Source organism: Delphinus delphis, chromosome 5, assembly GCF_949987515.2.
Source record: "Delphinus delphis chromosome 5, mDelDel1.2, whole genome shotgun sequence".
NCBI lineage: Eukaryota > Metazoa > Chordata > Mammalia > Artiodactyla > Delphinidae > Delphinus > Delphinus delphis.
The window spans coordinates 117,216,399-117,240,533 of record NC_082687.1 but is presented as its reverse complement, the minus strand read 5'-3'; the positions used below and the strand labels follow the sequence as shown (position 1 = coordinate 117,240,533).

The 24,135-nt window shown below is 41.0% G+C and overlaps 1 protein-coding gene and 1 pseudogene across 1 annotated transcript in view; both read right to left on the bottom strand.

The window, feature by feature from the left end:
* Positions 1 to 24,135, bottom strand: part of SYNPO2 (synaptopodin 2) — a 172,246-nt gene that overhangs the window by 88,044 nt on the left and 60,067 nt on the right. The window lies entirely within an intron of this gene.
* LOC132425581 (ran-specific GTPase-activating protein pseudogene) lies at positions 19,406 to 20,598 on the bottom strand (annotated as a pseudogene).

Genomic DNA, 24,135 nt, shown 5'->3' with positions numbered 1-24,135 from the left:
ATGTGTAGCCAAAATTTCCCTGCAAATGGTTTGTAGTGCTTTTCTTGTTTAAAAAAAAAAATGAGTAGTAGACCCAATTCTTTTGTATTTTACTTCCCTTTTTCTCATGCTAGGGAAAATATCATAGTTTATGTCAGATGTAACTAGGCAATTGAAGAAAATGACTATCTAGAATTACAAAAATTAAAATGGTAACAAGTTGTAGTCATTGAATCAATTCAACAACTGCAGGTTGAATGCTCATTATGAAGGCAACTTTGGGCTAAATTTTGGGAGAACCAAGAGAAAGAACAAATTCGGCTCATTCATAGAGAGGCTTGACATTAGCTGAGCAAATCTGGCTAAAGAACAAGAGGAAACTAAAAAACAATAAATTATATTGTGGGCCATTGGTGTTATCAAGGAATTCATCCAGAGAATTTAGAAAATTCCCAATCCTCAAATTCCATAATAGCATATAACTCCCCCATAAAATATTCATGTAGCAACAACTTGATATCATCTAAAGTATGTTGGACTACAATGGAGGCTGATTTTCTGGATTCACTCACTTGGCGAGTGACCCACTACCTCAAGCCAGCTTTGCAGAACTCTTGAATGGAAGTTATGCCTTTGCAAGATTGCAAATGTCAATGCTACGAACCTTAGGGATTACTTGAAAGAAGTCAAAACTGGGACTGTAGTACTATACACGGTTAAGTATAGTAAAATGCCTGTTCAAAAGGGGCTAAAAGAACAGAGAAATCCCTAGGACAGTATTGGCTTCTCAGAAGATGTGGGGTTGTGTTGATAATGAGACATGTTCAGGATTGGTAGAGATGGGGGGAGGGGGGAAGAGGAGAGGGGAAGGAAGGCATCCCAGCATCCGGCCTTGCCTGATTTCTTGCCTCTGGAATCTTCTCTGCCATCTGTGGAATGGCTACACCCCACCCATGGGCTTAGCACCACCTCAACCAGTAGAGTCAGTCCTTTTCTTGGGCAGGGGTGATTTCAGAAGCTCTGACAGAGGACAGCGAGCCTATTATTAAACAATAGATACCATAGAAGGCACTTTATTTAATCATCATACCAAATCTGTAAAATATTTATCATTTTCCCCACTTTTATATATAAAGAAATCAAGCCTCACAAAAGTTAAGGAACTTGAGCACGATGGCAGGAGAATGAAATTCAAATCCAAAGTTTTTTACTATGGTAGATTCCGCCTCAGGCTCTGGAACACATATTCTTAGCCCTGGGTTTTGGGGGGCAGTGGACTCTGTTACTGATGCTGATCAGCTTTGATTGTGTGACCCCATTTTGACAAGTTTCTGCCTTGTTCTAGAGAACCATCCTGTAACTATATTCCTGCTTGTCTTACTCTTTGTGACTTATCCTGCCCGATAAATTACATGAAAACCAACTCTTCTACAATGGGAGGCTTTTCTTGCCCCTGTCATACCTCCTCTTCCCAGGATGGAAATCCCATTTCACCTGAATGCGGGGACTCTACTACCACCAGGTGCTGCCTGTATACCTAGGTTTCTCAGAATGGCTATCTTGGATCCTTTGTCTCTGTCATCCATATACTAGTCCATTTCCACTCTTGAAGTTTGGCTCTTTCTGAAAGGAACTGCTTGCCCAGACTACCCCCAATTTTATGTTCCCATATATTTCCCAAACTCTATTCTACTTGTTACACTTGTCTAGATAGATTTGGGAATCTACCTCCCAAATTATTTATCATTCCTTGTGCAGGTCTTTGTCCAGCTCCTTTAGCCCTGTAGCTGGGCTATGTGTGACTCATAATGTAAGTACGGCAGAACAGTGGTGGGAAAAAGCATAGTGTGTTCTTAAGAGGTGCAGAGCTTGACCTAACAAGGGTGGGAGGGTATGTGTGACAGGTCGTTGAAAGTAAAGGTGGATTAGTGAGGTGGAACCACATTAAAAACAATTTTAGGGCTTCCCTGGCGGCGCAGTGGTTGAGGGTCCACCTGCCGATGCAGGGGACTCGGGTTCGTGCCCCGGTCCGGGAAGATCCCACACGCCGTGGAGGGGAAGATCCCACACGCCGCGGAGCGGCTGGGCCCGTGAGCCATGGCCACTGAGCCTGCGCGTGCAGAGCCTGTGCTCCGCGTCGAGAGAGGCCACATAGGTGAGAGGCCCGCGTACCGCGAAAACAAAAACAAAAACAAAAACAATTTTAAATCCAGGATGAGACACTTGGATATAACCCAGTAGTGATGAGAAATTATTACTAGAGCAGGATGGACTGGAGAAGAAAAGAGTGAAGATAGAGAAACTGAGAAACCATTAAACTTGTGCAAACATGAAGGGATGAGAGCCTGAATTGGAGTTTATTATAACCCATAGGAAGGAGATAAGAGACACAACGTGAAGCAAAAACTATAGACTCAGTGAAAGACTGGATTTATAGAGAGGCAGAAATCAATAATGACTGCAAATTTGTAATTATGGTGGCACCATTGGTAGAAGCAAATAAATCTAGGAAGGGGAATCAATATATTGGGGAAAGGAGCCTAAAACCCCAGCTCTCTTTCCAAGATGTTTCAGTAATAACACTGATTATATTTGAGTACGTTGTTAGCAAGTATTCAAGCAGAGGAATATGTTGAAATCAGGTGAATTGTTGAAGTGAGACTAGAAGGCAAATGAGAGGATCAGGGCTAAACATATCAGTTTGGGATAGATGTGGGAGTAGAAGTCATAAATATGGATGAGGGAACTGTGAGGGAATTCAAGCCTAATCTGGCAAGAGGTCCGTTGTTTTACACAGTCTTCTGGGGCTGGGCGTTTGCTGGGCCAGTGGCCAAGGATGGGCAAGGGAGTTATGGATGGACTGAATATTCATAACGAGAGAATCTGTTATACAACGTGGCTCTAAAAAAGTCCCCCTCTGTGCCTAAATATGGCATCTCTAGTGCATGAGAAACCTGATGATAGAGCGCCTTTGTGAGCATCTCCCATCTCATCCCACTGAGCAAAGCTGCACACAGGCTGCTGCTACAATTCCCTTTGGGTGCTAAAATGTATTCTCCCACTGAAGATATTGCAAAATGCCTCTTTTCTAGATCAAATGTAATAATTATCTGAGTTTAACTCTCAGCTGTGTTTAACTCTCATTCTCAAATTTCCTTTCCACAATGTAGATCAGGTGACCAAGATAAGCAAGTTGTTGATTTTATAGCTAAGACAATGTCCTCAGCTATAAAATGGGAGCCTTAATACCTGATTTCTCTTTCTGTGAAGAAAGAGGAACCTGAAAATAGGTCAATACAGAACTTATATTTTGTCTGAGTGATGGCAGATTGCTTATTTTGGTGTGATTCTTTTAGCTTGTATGTTCAGAGACTAGTGATGGGTGTAATCAATATAACTTTTATGTAACTTCTTTTAGTTCTGATCCTAATTAAAATTAAAAATTTTGTTTAAAAAAATAAAAGAAAAGAAGGAAGGAAAAATGTGGATATTTACCATGGGTTCTTTGTTGTGAAGCTGAAACTAACATACCATTGTAAAGCAATTATACTCCAATAAAGATGTTAAAAAAAATAAAATTAAAAAAAAAAAAAAAGTAAGTGGAAAGTACTTGGCAGGACACATACTTACATTTGATGAAGGGAAATTTGTTGGTGGTTGGCCAAACCTGACAGGCATAGGGATTAACCCATCCTCACTCATCACAGTAACAGAAATTGCCAGTTGTCACTGGCACCAAGCTGTGGCTTTTCCAAAGAAGTCGGCACCACCCGGGAAGGAAGCTGACCTGTTTGAGTGTAGTGTGTACGTTTGCACGAACAGTGCACAGGTATGCCTGACAAGTGAATGAATCATTAAAGACATGAAACTTCTCTAATATATAAGCTACTTTCTAAAACGCAGAAAAAAGTCTGATAGTTGATGTACTATAATTCTCTTCTTTCAGATATGAGTCTGAATATAGGTCTCTCTTCTCATCGTGATAACATTTTTTAGCATAGTAAAAAAATGAGACCTTTCGGATGATTTACCCATAGTCACACAGCTAATGAATGGCAGAACAGAAATTCAAACCCATGACGATTTCATTCAAAAGTTCAAATATTTTCCACTGCATTTGCTGCCTGCAGAAAAGTGGTGTGGATGGGAAGACAAAGCAGGAGGCTGGCAGGGATAGCCAGCCTACAAAATATATATTTCTAATTCTACGATATCTAATTCATTTCTAACATTCGAAGGAAAGGCACTAAAATTAATAAGCACTTGCCCTGTGATGAAAAATAAACTCAGCCTCAGAGAGATTGTAGTGGCTTCTCCAAGGTCACAGAGCTAGTATATGAGAGAGCCAGGATCCAAACCCAGAGATAATGGGACTTAAAATGTTAGGCAATGGGCGAAACATTTTCAACTATGATACCTCTTTAAACCTGACAACAATCCGAGGAGAAGAATGCTACAGTGATGGGAAGGAATTGGAATCAAACACAAGACACAGATTTGCTAGGCTTCGTTATGGGTTACTTCAGGCAAATTAGCTCCTGCATTTTGGGAGGAGGGGAGGGAAGAAAAAATATATTAAAAATGTTTTACTTTCCCAAGTGGGAAAAATGAGGAGATCAGATTCTGCTTGTAGGCTCAAATCTCTTTCTTTATGTATGGTAAATATTATTCTGTCTTCTTTTATGTTCTGATGAGGGTCTCAATCAGAAGTTAAGATAGTTCTTACATCAGAATTTCTGCAGAGATTAAATAGAGTTCTACAGGAAAGCCTGCAGTTGTGTTCAGGACAACCTAAACCTAAACAACCTATGACGGTCGCTGGGACTGCCCTGTGAGGTCTACCCCTGTAGAAAACTTTGGTGTTGGGGAGAATTTTATTTCCCTTTTCATTCTTTTTCAAAAGAGGGAAATTCCATTCCCCTCACAGATGGGACAATATAACACTTCTGGATGTCTCCTGTCACTTTTCTCCTGGGAAGACGAGCTAATGTGATTGGTGAAGAGCCTGAAAGCCACCGAGCCATGATTTTTCCAAGGACTCTGGTCATTGAATTGAAAAGTAAGTGACAGCCAATCTTTTCTCTTACTGGTTTGGATGGGCTGTGCTCATGGGCAGTGGGTTCACCTGTGCTTCAAGATCCAGGAAGTAAGCAAACTTTCCCCAGGTAGGGTCAGCTAGGCTTCTGATCTTCTTGCCAGCTTTCTTGTCTGTGAACGGGTGAGTCAGGAGGCCCATCACCAGAGGCCAATTAACTTTAATTTAATAAATCTTAATTCCCTACAGGAAATGCTATTTTAGCCTAACTTAATAAATGTTAGTTCCCTAAAAGGAAGTGCTATTTTAGTCTCAGGTCCAAGTCACATTGTCCTGTCCACCTTTATTGTGAGTAAAACTGATTATTTAAAGTTAAAACCTAAAAGGAAGGTGGACTGTGTGAGGGCTACTCTAAGGCTAGAACTCTTGAGATAGGCATTTCGGTCCTCTGCTGTCTTGAAAACACTGGCATAACATAACCGTCAGCTGGATCTGGCTCCATGTTCTTAAGAGTCATAGGTTTGTTTTGCATTTTTCTTTGTTTTCTGCTTAAAAGGCACATAATAAATACCTGTTGATTGATTAGAGTAAGTTACTAAACAGGAGCTGGTGTTTAAATTAATCATACTTGAGCCAAAACAGTTGGTCTAAGGCACTGAACCAATCTCAGAAATCAAATATATCTACCTTCCCACCAGAAAATAACATGTTGTATTTTAAGATGAAGGGAGAGGAGGAAGAGGAAAAGGTGCTGAAGGGACCTCTTACTGGCACCAGAAGTGCTCAGTCTGAAAGCCACTCCAGCTTTCTGCCACCTCTGAGGGTGTCATGCTAATAGCCGGCAAGTCCGAAGAGGCAAAGGGTCATCAAGGGTCAAAACAAATGAAAAGATTCCATGTACTGTGGAATTTATGTTGATGTTCCTCTGAGGAAAGCAGAAGTAACTTTTGATTGACTGCTTCATTCATTCATTTATTGCAAGGAGGTATAGAGCACCTATAACTCTTCTAGGTAGAACAGTTTTCTTTGCACTTGCAAATGCTTCCAAGATGAAGGGAACCTGTAGAAAGCCCGATGTGGTCATAGATCAAACCATGTTCTCCAGGCCAACTTTACCAATAATAAAGCTGATTTTTCTTTTTCTTTTTTTGGCTCCATCTGTCTAACTCTGGTCTGTTTCTTAATTGGTTCCGAAATTAAAAGGGAGAGAAGGGGATGATTCATTATTGCCCCCTAAAATTTCACAATGTTTATTTGTATAAAAAAAATTAAATTTTACGGAACTTGTTCTTAAAATATTCCTTAGTTTAGACTGGTTTGCATCAACCACATTTTTGGTAAGTGCCAATGGACAGTAGTTAGACGTTACACTTCCTGCCATGTTCCTGTGATGCAGCTAGCTGAAGAACCATGTTGGCTGTAGGATGGAGGAAACTGAAAGAAGTTGCCCAAATAGAAGGCCACTCTGCTTCCACATTGGAAGATGGAGGTGGCCAGTGGAGACAGGCTGGGCTTGGCTAAGATTCTTAAGAAGTTTAGGGTTTTCATTCAGAGCTCATATATATGGAAAGGCAGCAAAGGCCCCCCACTGCACATCTTACAGTATGATCTCCTCAACTTAATCCTGGAACCCCTTTGAAGCAAATATAACTACATGCCTACCTTAACCATAACAAAATGGAAAGCTTTATCAAAGCATTTAACACTGAGCAATAACTTCCCGAGTATTCCTTATAAGGCATTTGAGGATTCAAGCAAAGCCCCTTGAGTATTCCTTGTGTTTTCAAAACACACTCTTGGTAACCAAATAAACTAACTTGCTAAATAGGTTTATTGACTCCTAGCCAGTTAAATGTCAGAATCATTTACCAAAGTCACTCACCTTGGTTCTGGAATGTTGGATCCATAGCTCTCTGTTTTGGCAGTAATTGGATATAGCATGGTCGGTTTTCTATTACAACTCCTCTCAACTTATAACAGCAAAATAAGGTTATCTGCATTTGGAAGTATACTTGTCTTTTTATTATTTACAAACACATTTGTGATTGGTGAGTTAGGGTAGATGCACGCATGCATCTTGTCCAAGGGAGGTATCAAGTTATTAAAAAGTATACAGTGGAGAAAAAAAAAGCTGCAAAACCTATTCCTGTTTTTCTTAGTGAGTATTAAGGAATACTACAGGACAGAATTAGTCACTAGTGCCCCGGATCCTGAAATAATCAATAAATAATCAAATGAAATAATCAAACTACTAGAACTCTAGATTGGCACAAACGGAAGCACAATCTGTGGAAATTTCTCAGTAATACATCTGTTTATCTACATTTTGCTCTCACTAAATCGTTGAGCACCTTAGGTTAGAAATTCAGTTTACTCATCCAAGAGTCTGTGCCTGGTACATGGTAGGCATTTGACATATAATTGTTAAGTGAATAAAAGCAGTTGATAATTTATAACTCAGGAGTAAAACAGATTTCAGGTAGAAGCTTCTGCTAGGTGAGTAATGAATACAATTTACAGGTACCTCTCCAGGAAGCCTCACGAATGTCAGTTATTATCCTTTGCTATCATTATTAAATAGAAGTCCTAAAGAATGAACAGAAATGGCACCTAATATTGTTAATTAAAAGTAGACAAAGAGGGCTTTCCTGGTGGCGCAGTGGTTGGGAGTCCGCCTGCTGATGCGGGGGACACGGGTTCGTGCCCCGGTCTGGGAGGGTCCTGCGTGCCGCAGCGCGGCTGGGAGGGTCCTGCGTGCCGCAGCGCGGCTGGGCCTACGCGTCCGGAGCGTGTGCTCCGCAGCAGGAGAGGCCACAGCAGTGAGAGGCCCGCCTACCGCAAAAAAAAAAAAAAAAAGTAGACAAAAATATAATTGAAACTATAAAAGCACTCAATCTTTTTCTTATGGTAAGCACCCAATATTAAATGGAAACAATAGAACATTCCCACAAAGCAATTCTATTAAGTTTCACTCTACTTTTTAAGAAGGAAGGTTTTCATCTAAGGTTTTCATCAGTTTTGTTTCCATTTCTACTAATTTTTCATGTTTTAAAAGATAACTGATTTTTTTTTTAAAAAAAACACCCTGTAATCAACTTCTAAATAAACAGGTACTTCCACATATTAGTGATCTTGTAGAAAGAACACCCAGAACTTAATAAAACCCCAGAAGACTTTAGAAAAATCTGAAGCACAAGAACGTAGTGCTTATTTGGTTTCAGACCATGGGCTACTTCATTGTTGGGATTTTCTAAGTCAGATAGTGTTACATTTGGAATATGCCAGCAAGCATTAAAAATAATGACCGTAAAAGAAAATCTGGCCTTCCCCAGTCAGATGTAAGGCTGGACTTTCCAAAGCCAGTGTTCTGCTTAGGGCAGCAGAGGGCAGTAAACGCACTGTTAATTGATCACATAAACCTTTTATTACAATCTGGAGAGAGATGTATTTCCATACAACTGCATTTTCCATTTTAAACACTACACGTGTAAGTGGTTTGAAAGACAATACATTTTTTTTTTGGTCTCAGATGCATTTTTGGAGCCATACAGAACGTTTACAAAGTACAATGAGATATCTATATAGTAATTCAAGGACTTACAGTTCATCTTAATATAACAGAAAAATGAAGACAATACTACATTGGGACCTTGGTCTAAAATTTACCTGTGTAGTGTTAGGAGATACTAAATGTGGTAACCTATCAGAGACAGAGTGCTGTGTTTATATTAGCAATGAATTCAAGAGGTGCAAGGGCCCTTGAGGTCAACTAATTAGCCAAGCCCCTCTTTTTAACTGACCTGGAAAGTTTACTGGATTCTCTCAACTGGATAGAAGCTAAGCTATAATCAGAACAGCAGTCTCCTCATTCCTCTCATTCTACAGTTTTTTTTTTTTAATTCATTTATTTATTTATTTTTGGCTGAGTTGGGTCTTGTTTGTTTGCTTGTTTGTTTGTTTGGCTCCCTGACCAGGGATCGAACCCACACCCCCTGCATTGGAAGTGCAGAGTCTTAACCACTGGACCGCCAGGGAAGTACTATGCATTGGGTCTTCGTTGCTGCGTGTGGGCTTTCTCTAGTTGCGGCGAGCGGGGGGCTACTCTTTGTTGCGGTGTGCGTGCTTCTCATTGTGGTGGCTTCTCTTGTTCCGGAGCATGGGCTCTAGGCACGCGGGCTTCAGTAGTTGTGGCGCACGGGCTTAGCTGCTCCACAGCAGGTGGGATCTTCCCGGACCAGGGATCGAACCCGTGTCCCCTGCATTGGCAGACAGATTCTTAACTACTGTGCCACTAGGGAAGCCCGTACAGTTTTTTATTTTGCCACAAAGGTCTAGGAATCTAACTTGGAAATGCAGTAGTGTTCAAAATCACTCGATCTTGTCTCTGCAAAAGTTTCTTTTCAAGAGGTGGGGAGAAAATAAACCCAGTAATGTCACATATTTGAAGCTTTAAATTTTTCTCTACCTATGGCAAATCAATATATATATTTCGCGATCTTCGAAAGTAGTACCCTGTCACTCCCTAACCTCAACCCCAAGACTAGGTAGAAGACATTGCTCTTTCAACCTCAGCAAACTCACATAAATCTGGTCCCCTTTCCTTCTTGGCATCCTCCAGCACTGTATCATGATTAGAGATGTTACCAAATGAGACCAGAATTGGCTATCGATGCTTTCTTAGTTGTGACCTTCCAAAGCCTGGGCTTCAATCTGGAACATCTGTCGTTCATTTTCCCTACTAATTTAGGAATGTCAGCATCAGGGGAAACGGTTAAATGACCAATAGTAAAATGACCTCTGGGAGAGAAGACATCTCAGCGAAGCCAGGACACTGCTGTAACAGTCACACTGAGACATTGCATTTCTGGACTTTGTTGATCTATCTGGAACAGGAGGTCTGACTAGCATTAGTAAGTTCAAGGGCCGCCAATGACTTTCTTCTGACCCCCGCAGCAATTTCTTCCTTCTTTAAAGAACACATGCTGCAATGAACATTGGGTACATGACTCTTTTTGAATTATGGTTTCTCAGGGTATATGCCCAGTAGTGGGATTGCTGGGTCGTATGGTAGTTCTATTTTTAGTTTTTTAAGGGACCTCCATACTGTTCTCCACAGTGGCTGTATCAATTTACATTCCCACCAACAGTGCAAGAGGGTTCCCTTTTCTCCACACCCTCTCCAGCATTTACTGTTTGTAGATTTTTTGATGGTGGCCATTCTGACTGGTGTGAGATGATATCTCATTGTAGTTTTGATTTGCATTTCTCTAATATTAATGATGTTGAGCATTCTTTCATGTGTTTGTTGGCAATCTGTATATCTTCTTTGGAGAAATGTCTATTTAGGTCTTCTGCCCATTTTGGGATTGGGTTATTTGTTTTTTTTTGATATTGAGCTGCATGAGCTGCTTGTAAATTTTGGAGATTAATCTTTGTCAGTTCCTTCATTTGCAAATATTTTCTCCAATTCTGAGTGTTGTCTTCTTATCTTGTTTATGGTTTCCTTTACTGTGCAAAATCTTTTACGTTTCATTGGGTCCCATTTGTTTATTTTTGTTTTTATTTCCATTTCCCTAGGATGTGGGTCAAAAAGAACCTTGCTGTGATTTATGTCATAGAGTGTTTTGCCTATAGTTTCCTCTGAGAGTTTGATAGTGTCTGGCCTTACATTTAGGTCTTTAATGCATTTTGAGTTTATTTTTGTGTATGGTGTTAGGGAGTGTTCTAATTTCATTCTTTAGCCAGGACATAGAAGCAACCTAAGTGTCCATCCACAGATGAATGGATAAAGAAGATGTGGCACATATATACAATGGAATATTACTTAGCCATAAAAAGAAACGAAATTGAGTTATTTGTAATGAGGTGGATGGACCTGGAGTCTGTCATACAGAGTGAAGTCAGAAAGAGAAAAACAAATACCGCATGCTAACACATATATGGAATCTAAAAACAATGGTCATGAAGAGCCTAGGGGCAAGACGGGAATAAAGATGCAGACCTACTAGAGAATGGACTTGAGGACACGGGGAGAGGGAAGGGTAAGCTGGGACAAAGTGAGAGAGTGGCATGGACATATATACACTACCAAATGTAAAATAGATAGCTAGTGGGAAGCAGCTGCATAGCACAGGGAGATTAGCTTGGTGCTTTGTGACCACCTAGAGGGGTGGGAAAGGGAGGGTGGGAGGGAGGGAGACACAAGAGGGAAGAGATATGGGGATATATGTATATGTATAGCTGATTCACTTTGTTATAAAGCAGAAACTAACACACCACTGTAAAGCAATTATACTCCAATAAAGATGTTAAAAAAAAAAAAAAAAGAACACACGCTAAGCCTTAGAGACCTCTTACTTTCATTTTCACTAGTTGCTTTGTTCTTAGCCAGCTTGCTTTGTTCTAAGTCTGTAGTCTTTCAGCAAGTCAAGGGCTAGGCTGAAATCCCAGAGCAAATTTCTCCAAGGCCAAAGGAGGAAATGTTCTACAATCTTTGGAAACCAATAACCAAGAACATTAGGTTATCTTATTTGGATGTTAATATATTGGATGTTACACATTTTTCACGAAAATTAGACATTTTATGGATTAGCTCTGTATCTTCATTACATCACATTCTCTAACAAAGGTTAAAGGTGCATGGATAGGTCCATGGTTTGTTTTTTGGTTTTTGGGTTTTTTTTTTTGCGGTACGCGGGCCTCTCACTGTTGTGGCCTCTCCCGTTGTGGAGCACAGGCTCCGGACGCGCAGGCTCCGCGGCCGTGGCTCACGGGCCCAGCCGCTCCGCGGCATGTGGGATCTTCCCGGACTGGGGCACGAACCCGTGTACCCTGCATCGGCAGGCGGACTCTCAACCACTGCGCCACCAGGGAAGCCCCAATGGGTCCATGTTTTAAGTAGACACTACATTTTTTGTAAAATATAAGGTTTTTCAAACAAAGTCAAAGGGAATACCACCATAGAGGCTCTGGTGTTATAAATTTTACTTAAGATGCTGTATATCTTATGATTTCTTGAGGAGATGGCTAATATCTAAGGGAATTATCCAGAGCTGTGCCAGAAACATGGGGGAAAAACATGGAACCTCTTTGTATAGAAACTACCAGGTACTATTCTATTTTCATTTTCCCCAGATGGCAAATGGTTATCTAGAAGTGACCATGGATGGGGGTTTCCCATTGTGCTTTTGGTTCGTTGGCCAGAAAAGCCACAGAGCCTCAGGCCAAGGACCAAGTGGAGCTTTGTTTTCTTGTTTGTGTGCTGAAATGTATTACCGCCTGGCAAGGATTAGGTGTGGAAACCTGAAGCCAGGATTTTCAAAATTCTGGCTCTGAGGCAAACCCCAAACAACAAAGGGAAGCTATTTGTTTGGAAAGCCCAGTGTCTGGGAATGTCAGAGCTAAAAGGTCAATTGTAGAGTTATCAGGAAGTTCAATGAATACCTTATTAACATGAGAGAGACAGAGACAGAGAGAGACAGAGAGAAAGGAGAAAAAGAAGGGAGGGAGGGAAAGAAAAGGGAATAGCAGCATAGAGTGGGAGTTAAAATGGGCTCCAGGTTAAAAACCACTTACTAGTTCAACCATCTAAGCCTCTGTTTTCTGAAACATTAAATGGGAAGAATAATACCCACCTAGGTTACAGGGTTATTCTAAGAATTCATTGACTTAATCTCTGTAAATGACTTAGTGCAGTGTCTGGAACCTGTCAAGTGTGCTCAGTAAAAGCTAACCATTGTTACTCTTATTTTAAAGTAACTGGATAAGAAGGAGGGAAAAGATGTACCCATTGTGAGGTACAGTTCCTTAAACACTCCCATGTTATTAGCTAATCATTTAGAGCCTTGTGAGGAAGGACCTACTCTTCAAGTAGTACATCAGTGGATTCAGGTCCTATAAGAATCTCATCAATTTATTCAACCTTTTGAATTTATAGAATCTATACAAGCTGGGACAGACTGGGTCACCATTTGTTCAGTTTGCACCCTGCCCAAGAGGAACAGTTTAGGGGATCTTTCATTTTCCAAGTCTTGCACCCCAGATTTGGATTGCATCATCCCAGAAGAAGTGGCATTTTTTTTTTTTAGTTTTGCATAAATGTTCCATATGACCTAGCAGCAGCCCTGGGGTCCAATCCCAAATCCCACAGCTTCATGACCAGAACTTACAGTCATACCCTGGCTTCCCTTCTCCATGTGAGACTGCAGAGAAGTTCCTCCCTTGGGATCTGCTGGGTAAGGAGGGAGCTGTGCTCTAGAGGCCCAGCCTCTGGGGAAGAGAAATGAATTCAAGCCTCTGCTAGCTGTTGACTCCACCCAGAAACTGCCAGGGGGAGGGAGACTGCCTTTTCTTCCTCCCTAGAGAGCTCATATCTCAATTCTGGCCAAAAGGTATTGCTTGAGTACTGAGGTGTGGGAGCTAGAGGGAGAGATGATGGAAATAAACCACATTTTCGGTTTCCCTTTTCACTCCAGCAGCCAGAATGGATGGTGGAGAGCTTCACAGCCATTGTCATTGAGTCCCTCTGTCTGAACTGCCATCCTCTGACCCACCTAAGATTAACTGTGCTTGTCCTGTCAGACTTGGGTTTCTGTGATCTGCAATCCCATCCCCTCTCTATTTCTTCTTAGCATCTCAAATGTAATAATTTAATTCATCCTCAGACATGTTTAACTCTCATTCTCTACCCTACTTTCATACATGTCCTCTCTTTCATTTCTCTTTTCATATGATGGGACAAAATACACCACCACGAGGCAAGCTCAGTAATGTGTATCTGCAACGGAGTAAGTTCTCACCCAATGGCTGCACCCGTAATTTCACTTGGCCCTCAGTTTAATTTGCCCTCAGCTTTTGGACATTACAGACAGTTTGCATTCCTCAAGCCCAGGATCATGGCTAGTAGGGTAGTAGGGAGAAAAGTGCCTGTCATTCTCCAAAGATACGACCTGCCAACAAAATGTGGATAAGCCCAAGAAACCATTTCCAAACATGGAAACATGAGTGGATCAGTTTGGGGCAGATGGAAGTTTCTGCCAGTTCTTAATTTTGCCAATCTCCCTAGCTGATTTCTCAACCACTTAACACAGGATGAAAGGGGAAAAAATGACTTCTATTTCCAACACTTAGGCTCTATTAGAAATGATAAAAGTTTTTTCATAATAAGTAAAATAGATAATAGGAAAATTAGGGGCCCGAGGATTATCCTGAAACCCTTTACAATTATGGAAAATTCATAGCAAGGTTAAGGTTTTTTTTTTTTTAAGTAAGAACTGAATATTTTCATTACCTTCTCTGTTTGTAGGTACTTTATAGCTAAGTTTATTTTTGCATTGCCAGAAAATTTTTAGCTGTTCACTGATTAATGGATGGAACATGTACCCCCAACCCAAAGGCATAAAAGTTCCAAAAATGCATTATCAATGCTTCCTTTATAAATTGACTGTCTTCTATCACTCCGTGATTGGGGCTTCAGAAACTTTTTCTTTTGTTTTCCTATTACTTTTCTAATCAGGTTTTCTCTGTTTCCTTTGCTGACTCTTCTTTCTCCTCTATTCCTAACAGTAGGTTCTCTCAGGGCAAATTTTTGGCTTTTCTCTCTGAAAGCAATCCCTCAGTGGGCTTCTCTGCTCTCAGGGATTCAGCCATTGCTTCTACGTGGATTCTTCAAATCTACAACCACATTAACAACTGGTTGCCAGTCATCCACTACATGAAAGCCTGCTCTGTCTTCAAAACAATAGATTCAAAAGTAAAATTACATCTTTTCTACAAACAAGGCCCTAGCTTCTTATTCTGTCAGTGGAGTTAAGACTTAAATGAAGGTAACATCCAAAGAGCCATATACTAGAAATTGACAAGGGATTAGAAATAAGCCTGCCTTCCTGGTGATTCACTGCATCACTTTTGGGACCAAACATTTTATGGGTTACTTAATTATCCTCTATTGCTTTACATTTGCGTGTCAGTGATTTGATGAATATTTATTAAGCACTTACTCTGTGCCAGGTGCTGCTCTAGATGCAGGCAAACAGCAGTGAACATGAAAGACCCTAAAGGACTTTGCAATTTTAGAGGGAAGAAGCCAATGATAAACTCATAAAAATATAAAATAAAGTACCAATAAGAGCAATATAGAGGGTAAAAACAGGCTAATGCGACAGAGCAGGGATAGGATGGGGTGGAGGCTGCTTTAGATGGGTGGTGCCTCTCTGAGGAGGTAGTATTAGAATTTACACCTGGATAACAAAGATACAGAAATGCAAAGATGGGATGCAACATACTAGGAAAAGTATGTTGCAATCCGAAGGGAGAGTATATTCAAAGGCTCTGAGATGTGGACAAGCTTAGCATATTTGAGGAAAAGTAAAAGGAAATGAGGCAGTAAAAGGCAGGTATCAACTCATGTGGACTCTGTAGGGCATGGTTTTTCAACCTTGGCACTATTGACATTTGAGACCAGATAATTCTTTCTTGTTGGACCCTGTTTTGTGTAGTGCAAGGTGTTTAGCAGCATTCCTGGGCTCTACCCACTAGACTCCAGTAGGCTCTCCCCAGTAGTAGCAACCAAAACATGTCTCCAGAAAGTGCCAAATGTCTTTGGCATTGTGAGGGTGAAATAGTCTCCAGTTGAGAACCACTGCTGTAGGCCAAGATAAGAAATTTGGATGTTATCCTAAGTGCAGTGGGAAGCTATTAGAACATCTTAGGCAGAGAGTGACAAGAAATGAGTTGCACTGTAGGACGTTTACACTGGCTTTTGTGGAAAAAGACAAGAGTAGAGGCAGGGAAGAAATCAGAAATCTACAATATAAGCTTAGGTCAGACACAATGGACTGAAATGGTAGCCAAGAGGATTCATCTAGGAATTAGGTAGAGGGGGTTGAAAGGAAGAAAAGAATCAAGCATGATGCTTAGGTTCTTTGCTGGAGCCATGAAGTAGTTGGACCTAAGCCTTAAGCCTGAGATGGTAGTGCCATTTATTGACAGGGAAGACTAGGAAACAGAGTGGTGGGTGCAGGAGATAGAAATCAAGAATTCTGTTGGCCATACTAAGTTTGAGATGTCTATTAGGTATCCAAGTGCAGATGTGAAGCAGGCAGTTAGATACATGAGTGTGGCACCTAGAGGACAGTCAGGATTGGAGATTTAAATTTATAGATCGAATTTGAAGATGAGAACTAGATGGGATTCCCTAGTGTATTAACTTCCTGTGGATGATATAACGAACTGAGTACACACTGGTGGCTTAACACAACAAAAATGTATTCTTTCACAGTCTGGAGGCCAGAAGTCCAAAATCAAGGTGTCTGTAGGGGCTGTACTCCCTCTGGAGACTCTAGGGGAGAATCCATTCCTCACTTTTTCTAGCTTCCGGTGGCTGTCAGCGATCCTTGACTGCGGCCTTTTGGCCACACCTCTCCAAGCTCTACCTCTTTGGTCACAATGCCTCCTCTTCTGTCTGCCAAATCTCCCCTGTGTTTCTCTTATGAGAACATTTGTCATTGGATTTAGGGCCCACCTGAATAATACAGGATGATCTCTTCATCTCAAATTCCTTAATTTAATTACATCTGCAAAGATCCCTTTTCCAAAATCAGGTAACCCTCACAAATTCTGTGAATTAGGATGGTGACATATCTCTTTGGGGCCACCACTCAACCCACTACACCTAGGGAGAGAGTACAGATAGAGAAGACAAAAGGCTTGCTCCAAGGCTGGCACTCCAATGACAGCGCCTTGGAGACTCCAACACACAGAAGTTAGTAGAGGATGAAGAGCTAGGAAAGAACAGCCAGACAGTGCAGGGGCCACAGACGACTAGAGCGAGAGCCTGGGGTTCCTGTTTCTTTTCTCTCTCTGATGTTTCTTTGCACCATATTTGTTCCAGAATAACTTTGAAAGATACTCCTTGAATTGAAATGAATGTTTACAGTGATCTTCTTAAAAAGCACATTGTTCAGGCCATTAAACTTCCTTGAGCTTGTTGGAAAAACTCAGAGGTAATCATCCACAAGTTTATTGCTTTAGGTGAGCACATGGAAAAAAGAGAAAGAAAAAAAAACGTTTTATTTTGTGCCAAGTTTTTACTATAAAAGTAACCATCACTCTTCTTTTAATTCCCAAGGCACAAAGGACTAACATTTGAAACCTATTTAGCAAATTCTTTGAAACTTGTAGCAAACTTCCAAAGTTAAATTTAGGATTCAAATCTCTGGGATTAGTCAGTGAAGTGAAAGGGACGGAGAGTAATGATTCAAGGAAACTGCTTTCCTCTGATGCCCTGATATGGCAACGGAAAATATATCTTCACTCCGGGGGAAAATATATTCATTGTCTTTTCATAAAAATAATAGATTCAGTGTTACCAGTAACTTTAGAGTCAATACTTCTCAGCTTTACATACTAATGAACAAATATATCCTAAAACCCTTTGAATAGAAATATATCATGTAGGATCAAAATGTCATCTGTCTTACAGTGTAAAAATTGGTAACTTGGAGAAATACATTTTAAATCAGAGTAAAATGAATGTATGGCATCAGAATGCAGGAACACTAGTCCTTCCCCCGCACCCCCAGGTGTGGCTCTCTTACTGGATGGCAAGGTACTCTAGATCCTACCTCTCAAAAACTCTAGGGGGAGCAATTTGAGGGAAAGTTTCAACTTTTCTTCTCGTCATCTTCCTTCTAGAAGGAAAACGATGACTGAAGCAGTCTGTTTCCTGAGATGATTGAAGACTGCAAGAGGAGGCTTGAAGAATTCTCTATAGTTTCCCTGGGCTCACACAACTGTGGACAAGTTGTAGGGCGGAGCTATTCAGGATCCTCATCCCCTCCACTGGAGATGGATTCAGTACTTGCAGTCTTGTACTTTTGACCCTCTCCTCCATCTCCCACCCTCACTCCTACCTGCCACAGGGTCCTAAGGGGTAAACAAAACTATATAAGGCTGAGTTCTGCTTGTCTAGGGCCTTACACCTCCCAATCAAGTACAAAATCTACTAAGTAATGGACCAGTCAATTAACTTGGTGTACGAAGTTGAAGACAAGTGCACTTTATCCTTAAAATCGGAGGATTTAAAGTAATATGACGTGTCTGCACATCTTTGAGATCACCTCCCACCACCCCCACTACCATACACGCACCACATATATCCAAACCAATATTCTGATCTGAATAAGCATTTGGATGGTAATGTCAACTAATGGAAACATAAACAAACCACATTTTTTTGAGATGCAGAAAGGATGAAAACAATGCCTACTATTCGAGAACACAACAGAGTAAATTGAAAAGTGCCTTGAAAAATAAAAGTTAAAGCAGGAAAAGTGTCAAGGAATTGCTGAAGCTAAGAAATGATGCACGACTTGCCAAAAGTCGAAAGTTCAACAAGCAGCTCTTTGATGTGACTAGAGAATTAACTCATCTCTGCATTGTGTTCACTACATAAGTGGAGGGGCATTTTGGCAAGAAAAGTGGCAGCAGATTCTTGGCTTTTCCCATCAGGTTCTGACAGGAGTGAGCAGCCCTGGGTTCCAGTGCAGACTCTGTGACCTTCCCCTTTTGTGACTGAAATAAGTCCTTGTCCCCTTCTGAGGCCCTCTTTCTCCATCTACAAAATAGGAGCAATAACGAACACACACACATTCGAAGGTTTGTTGTAAGGATAACATGTATTAGCAGATACGAAAGTGCTTTGAAAAAGTTTAAAGTTGCAAGTCATTTTATTTATTTATTGAGATTTTTCTGACACTACTCAGTCCTCGTAATCAACTAGGATAATCACCATTGTTTGCATCAGACCTCCTCAGATAGTAATTAGAGTAGCTACCATGTATTTAGTGTCACATGAACAGAGCATTTAACAATAATCTTTGATATAGAGTTATTACTCCATCTTCACAGATGACAAAAATAAAGTCCAGAGGGATTAAATGGCTTTCCAAACCACAATTCTGATAAACGGAGGAGCTGGGGTTTGAATCCAGATCCGATTCCCAGGCACATTCTCTTACATACTAGGCCACACAGAATGAAGACCAGAGAGATGTGAAACATGGCCCCCAATTGCATGGGTGGGTGTATTGATGGACCCCAGCCTACCTATTCTCTTCACTAATTCTCAAGAGCCTTTCAAGTCAGCAGCATCCACTAGGTCCCTGACATGGAAGATCACAGGGAACTTCCCTTGGGAGGTGCCTCCTGTGTTTGTGGGGAATGGTTTTTCCAAATAAAGATCCCAGTTTCAAAGACCTTTGCCAGGACACTCTTTGGACCTATTGTGAGTGAGTTCATAAGCTTTTTATCACCATGTTATCTTCCTGCATCTATTCTCCATGTACCTAAAGAAAAGGAATAAGATCACCCAAGCTCTATGGCTTAGAAACCATTTTATTTTACTGTTGAGTTACACTTGCTTCCATCTGTCCCACCAAGCTTCCTCCCTGTTGTTTTATTATGAGTGCTCAATAAGCATTATTGATTGACTGGGTGTCTAAGTAGGGACTGATTTACCCAATAAGGAATATTTTTTTTTTCAGGTTCAACAAATGTTTTGTTTATTTGCTATTTTGATGACTACAGATAAATGTTTCCACTATGGAAAAGAAAGTTAGCACAGTACATTCTCACGACTGGGTAACGGATTTTCTGAAGTCGTTTTCATTAGGGCAAAAACTTAGGAAAAAACAACCTGAATATTGGAGGCCAGTACTTTATATAAAGTCCCTTGTAAAAACAAAACAGAATAAAAACAAACCAAAAAGAAGAGGGCAGGGCAAAATTTAAAAAAAGAAAAAGAGAAAAGACAGGAAGAAAGGACACAACGGGAGCCGACTCATTGCTCCTCTTCAGCCGCCACTTTGGTCTCGTCCTCGGGCTCCCTGCCCTCCTTCACCGAAAGAGCTTCTAGCTTCTCGGCTACTTTCTCGGCACTGTCATTTTTGCCTGTTCCTTTCTTTTCTCTCTCTTCAATCTCTTTCCTGCATTCTTCAAACTTCGAATTTCTGTGCGTTCTCGGCGTTAAGGAAGCGGATGGCCGGCAGCTCCTGCTTGGGGCGCTGGCCGGCGAAGTCGGCGTGGGTAGTCCAGACCCAGGCGCGGTCACTGCCCGCGTTCGGCTTCAGCTCCACCACCGGCGTGATGCAGTGGTTAGCGCAGGTCTGGAGGGTCTCGTCCCTGCGCATGAGGAAGCGGATGGTCCCCTTCTCCTCGTGCTTCAGCAGCTTGACATGCCTTGTACCCAGCTCCTTCCCCTCCGGGAGGTCGTTCTCCGAAGCGAACCGGAACAGCTTGGCCCGCATTTGAAAAAGTTCCTCTTCATCTTCTTCCAGCGTTTTAATTTCTTGCTCAGGAAGAGAAACTATGGGCTCAAACTGGGGGTCATGGTTGGACTCGTCGGCATTCTCGGTGGACGTGTCGTGCTCCTCGTGGGTGTCCTTGGCGGCCGCCATGAGCGCGGCGGCGGCGGCTCGGCGAGCTCCGTGGTCCCGGCCTCCCGCCGGCCGGTCGCAGCTCCTGCCTCCGCGTCTGGCGTCGGCGCCTCCCTCCCGCCCGCTCTTCCCTCCGCCCCGCGACCCGAACCCCGACCCCTGACCCCGGCGGCGGGAAACGCGCTGGCAGGAGTAATGGTGATGTTGACAAAATTACGGTAATTACAAGCTAAAAGAATGAAGTTGTGACTACTTATATCTACATTGTGTAATGTGAGTGTGCTGGTCCAGTAACTTTTTCTGTGTTCTCATGTCTCTTCCTCCTCTCTGCAACTCTTAGAGCTGTTGGCCACAATTTACTTCTTGAAACCACTTCCTTCCTCGGCTTCCATAAAGCTTATACCATCCTGATTCTCCACAGCCTCTACTTTAATAACTGCATCTTCTCAGTTTCCTTCAAGAGCTTTTCTTCCGCTTCGTATTCCTCATACATGGACATTACCTCCGGTCTTATCAGTCCCCTAGCCTGTCTTCAAAATCAGTCCCCATCTATGGAGATGGCTTCTGAATCTGTCTGCAAACCCCCAATCTCTCTCCTCATTTCCAGTTTGTATCTACTTTTCATCTGGATTCCATCTTACTCTGTGTTTCCCAGGTTAAAAACCTTTGAAATAATCTTTGATGATTTCCCTTAGGTTTCCAGAACAGTTCATACAATTCCTCCTATTTCCTTAGTAATAGTTCTAGAATGTATTATGCCTTCTTTTTTATTTATTCAAAGTATATCTATTGAATTCCAGGCCCTCATCTTGAAAAATGCACAAACTTCTGAGTAAGGCCCTGTTTCCTTTTTCTTATCCCTTCTATTCTTGCACATGGTTGCCAAATTTGTATTCCCCAAATACTTTTTTTACTTTTCCACTCTTGCACTTGACCTCTTAAGACAGCTCTGCTTTATCTATGAAATGAAGTCCAAATTCTTTGCCTGAGAGTCACATCCTTGTAACATCTGGATTTAAGCAACCTTTGGAAACACATCTGTTTTTCTCTACTTGAACCTGTTGCTTTGGTTAGGCTGGTCTTCCTGTTCCTCCCCTATAGTAATGCTTTGTTCATTTTGATCTCTGAATGTTGGCTCAAGCCCTTCCTCTCACCTAGAATGCCTTCTGTTCTCTCATCCAATTCTTCCAGTTAAAAAGGCCCAATTCTTCAATTCTTCTCTTCCTAAAAAGCTTCTCCTGGTTACTTCAGTCCAGAGTAAAATAGGCAAGGGAAACATTCTCTAAATCTGCAGCTCTCATGGCCTCAGAGCCCATGCGCCACCCAAGACACACTATTGTGGGACATTTCATATTGTGGAACTGGGTTATCATTTAGCTTCTCACACGTGAACATTTAAATTTCCCATTATGTTGTACCTTCTCTGACAACAGAAGCAGTTTGGCATGGTGGTAAAGCGTATGAAGTCTAGAGCAAGACTGTCTGGGCTCAAGTCATCACTTACTATCTATGTGATCTTGGGCAATGTATTTTATTACACCTTAGTTTTCTCATCTGTAAAACTGTGGATAATATTATACTCCCCTCATAGACTTATCATGGGGATTCAATGAGTTAATATGTGTAAGATGCTTAGACAGTGCCCAGCACATAATAAGTACTTTGTAAGTGTTAGCTATTATTCTTCCTTATATATTTCCCCACGTATAGCTAGATAGATAGATAGATAAACATATCTGTCTATCTGTACACACACACATTATATCTATATCAACATCTATATCTATATATCTGAAAAAATAGTTAATCAACTAACCAGTTAATTTGGGGAGTGTGGAAATACCATCTATTTCAAGAATATATATATGTTTCTCTCTAGCTCAGTTTTGTGCCTGAATTATGCCTAGAGTTCCTTCAGCTTCTCATTCTTTTCCTGACTTAACATGAGTGTTCTTGTAAGACAGAGAGATGGGCAGCAGACTTAATTTCAGTTAAGACTTTGACCAGAATAGAAATGCCCATTTTTAGTTGAACATCCTTTCCCATTTGAGACATAAATATTCCCTAAATGGCAATGAGTCTATATAAAAGGATGCTTTGTATTACAATTTGTGTTCGGTTTGGAAATAGGATCTAGGACTTTCCCCATGAATAATCTTCCTGAAGTTAAAAACAAGAGAGAGAGAGAGAAATGGGGAAAAAAAAAAAACACTTAAATGATGAAGACATTTAAGGCACATCTGTAGCCAAATTGCCTTTTTTTAAAACACCTTCTTTTGTTTTAAAGATGTGTACAGATGGTAAAATATGATTACATGAAAATTTATGTACTTAAATCTTTTAAAACACTGAAATAAAAATGTGACTTTTATAACATAACACAGTAAAACCTATATGAGAAGAGCATACATAATTGGTGATGCTAAGGAGAAGTTACAGGCAGAATCTGAGGAGAGAGCTATAGACCCCATGTAGACAGATATGGGCCATGTGTCAGGAGAGGGGAGATGGACAAGGACCTGAGCAGGAATCCTGGCCTTCTGGGAGGGGTGAAGGGGACACAGGATCTGCTCCACCTTTCTGCATTCTAATGCATTCTTCACCAAGCCCAGAGGAGTTCAGTTTTGTTGGAGAAAAATTCACTGGAGAGGACCAAGAGAGATCAGTACCTCTGATTCTCCATGGAGCTCATCAATACTCAATTTCACGCTGGCTTATGGTCTTCACTTTGGTGATCTTTGGCAGTCTATATTAATTCCTAGGAGTCTATAATAAGCAGGGTGGTTCTGCAGTTACACATGAAAATTATGAAAATACAATAGGTATTATACATGGCACAAAGTGTTCAAAGCTTCATGGTGTGCACAATTATGAGCAATTTTTGATTTTCAAAAGGAATGGCTATAGTTGGAGAAAGGTTGGGTCCTGCAGAATCTCTCCTGTTCTTGCCTGAAGTTAATACCCTCTAACACCACTTCTGAGACCCCTATGCCTTTAGTCATTAATTAGTGCATTCAAATAATCAATGAATAATGAGCACCTATCCTGTCCCAATGTGATGAATCCTATGGAAGGAGAAGTACAGGGTATTGGTGAACTTTAGAAACAATGGTATGCCCATTAAAAGCTTCAAATTATAATAAATGCAGGAGAACTTTTATCATTTTCTCTGAACTCTCAACATAGTTTGGATGAATCAGCTAAACATTTTAGCTCAAAATGAATCATGTGTTTAAACTCATATGTGAGGGTTAAAAAAGGGTTGTCTTCCTACCCCTTATTACAAAACTTCCGTTAAATGAAGTGCCAAGGTCACTTATTAGTTATGCTAATGGAACTACAACCTTGTTTTCACCTTAGGTTCTTGGGGTGGGGGGAGGCAGAAGGACTTATTTAAAGGAAAAAATGTAGGCTTTGCAGGGTTCTGCGTTAGAATTCTGACTTTGCTAGTTTCAATCTGTATCTACAACTTTGAAAATTACTCAACGTCTCTGAACTTCAGTTTTCTCTTCTATAAAATTGGCATAATAATAATTCCTTCCGGGGTTATTGTAGGACTAGAAATAAAGCTTTATAAAGCACCTGGCACAGTGCCTGAAACTTTATAAAACACTTCATAAATAGTATATGTTAGTATCATTGTTGAAAGCTACCAAATCCTCCTTTGTTGACTTGTATGTGTAATAA